The 2,349-nt window shown below is 36.5% G+C and overlaps 1 long non-coding RNA gene across 1 annotated transcript; it reads left to right on the top strand.

Moving 5' to 3' along the window:
- Nucleotides 1–584: 584 nt before the first annotated feature.
- Nucleotides 585–1,648, top strand: LOC126934946 (uncharacterized). The gene is made up of 2 exons (XR_007719159.1): nt 585–1,089; nt 1,468–1,648. It is a non-coding gene; the product is annotated as an uncharacterized LOC126934946 (long non-coding RNA).
- The last annotated feature ends 701 nt before the right edge of the window (nt 1,649–2,349 follow it).

Raw genomic sequence — 2,349 nt, 5'->3', positions numbered from 1 at the left:
ATAGAGGTGAGAGAGATATTTTAAGGAGATCTTATCACAGACAAAATAAGCTTTCAGTTTCTGCCACTCCCAGTCTATACCTAAAACCCTCAAAACAAGATCACTTTGAGTGGCTGACACAGTGTGGGTCGGCTTCCCTTTGTGCCTTTCATTCTCAGTTAATTGATTTGAATCCCACGTTAAGTTTTGGAGAAGTCAGAGGAACCAGATAGAAAATGGAAAGGTGAAGCTCTCTGTCCCACCCTAGACCAAGTCTCTCCAATCCTTTCTCTCCATTCTCATTGTTACTGAGAATGCCTCTTACATTGTGACAACAAACCCTTAATTATTGTCCTCCCCCTCCTCACTCTGTTTTACATAGACATTTTTTGAAGACTTTCTCTTGTAGTCCTGGATCTCCTTGAAAACAGTTTCCTGAGCATTTCCCTAAATGGAAAGTAAAAGTAAAAGAATGCTTAAAATTTTTACCAGGACCTTGTTGCTAAGCAACCATTTCCTTTGTCTCTAAGTATATGAAATATGACATTGTTTGGAATGTGCTTAGTACAAAAGATCAAGGTTGGGGAGCGGGGAGCAGGGAGGAGGTAAGGGAGGAGGTGGTAGTAAAGAAACTTTTAGATTGAAAAATGTAAAGATGTAATACGAAAGGAGAAAAAAACAACAAAAGAACCCACCACGGAAGTTTCAACCCACCACCACCACATGGTGCCAAAAACTTCAAAATGGAACATTTCTTATATTGGCACATATTTTTGTGAGAACAAACATATGGTTGTGAGCATATTCTTACCTTCATTGTGATCTGCATATTTCCTCTCTGCAGGAAAATTTAAATGCACTGTTGACATCTTTTTATAGTCACATAATAAGAAAGCAGACAAAGAAATGTTATGATTGGACTTATTCATGAGATACCACAGACTCTAATTTGTCAAGTTTTTCATATTTACACTACTGGTGAATCTCTAGTTGTATACCTGCCTCTGTGGTCTCATTGTTGGTAACTATGATAGCTTATAAATAAAAACAAATGATACTGTCTACTGGCCACGACAAGCTCACAACTCACTTTCTACTCCATTCTCAAGTGTAAGTATCATTTTTACTTGGTTGAGGGCAAGAACCCTAATTGGGCAGCTTTTACTGAGAATGAAAAAAATTTTCGCAGAATATAAATAAGCCTAGACAGACGGAGACTTTTTGTTCCTCTTGCCAACTGGGGAGCTCTGGTGAAAACCTTTTGTCATCATTAAGATCACACACAATCCAAAACTTTGGTATAGTTAGGGAGACTGGGATGGAGAAGACCACTTAACTTGCCGTGTTTGTTAGACCTGCCTGTCTCTAGTCTAGAAAAAGTCTACATTTAGCCTAGCTTACTCATTTAGGGATCAAGAATCTGGTCAGCATTAAAGTTGTGCCTTCTCAGTCAACAGGGCATTTTTCTGTGTATGTGTTTCCCTTTAGGACCATGTAGAATGGTTGAGGTTAGGATTTGGAGTTCTCCGGCTAACTACATATTAACTTTGTTATCATTGCCAATATTATCACCTCACAGAGAAATAGACTTGATGGATTTGGGCTTTAGCCACAGATAAATTAATTTGTGGCTTTAGCCACAAATAAATATTGTCATCTTGGATGCTAACTTACTGTCCCATTGGTGTCTCTTTTCGTTTTATGAAGGTAATCATATCTATAGAAATAGATATAAATTGAGAGTGTCTGTAATAATTATAAGATAACCATGTGTTTAATACTGAGATTAAGTAATAAAAATTTCCAAGCACCTCAGAAGTCTTCATATGCTCCTATACGCCCTTTCCCCACAGCCTCTTTCTGTCTCTTCTTCCTTAAAGATGTAACCATTATTCTGACTTTTAATTATCCCTCAACTTTTTTGGTAATTTTTACTGTAATAAAATTTCAAATTTACACAAAAATTGCAAGAAAAGTACAAGAAAATCTTATGTAACTTTTACCCAGATTTACCATGTATGTACATTTTGATCATTTGCTTTATTATGAATGTGTATGTACGTGTGTGTGTTTGTGTGTGTTTGTGTGTGTAATCCTTACTTTCTAGAACAATAAAATGTCCCAAGATCAGCTCATAGTTCCTCTGCCTCAGCTCTGGGATCATTCGTTTCTCCAAGGAGATTTAGTTCTTTATACCAGAGAATGACATTTAGAAATCAAAATCTGGGCTCAAAATGTGCTCATTGCTACTAGTGTGTCATAGCTTTTAGACCCTCTCAATGATTATATCTAAAAAATATAGGTATATTTAAAACACAACCACACAAATGTATGTATGGATAGAGAGAAAGAGAGATAGAGACATAGATA

This window comes from Macaca thibetana, chromosome 14 (assembly GCF_024542745.1).
Source record: "Macaca thibetana thibetana isolate TM-01 chromosome 14, ASM2454274v1, whole genome shotgun sequence".
NCBI lineage: Eukaryota > Metazoa > Chordata > Mammalia > Primates > Cercopithecidae > Macaca > Macaca thibetana.
This window is presented reverse-complemented; position numbering and strand designations above follow the sequence as displayed.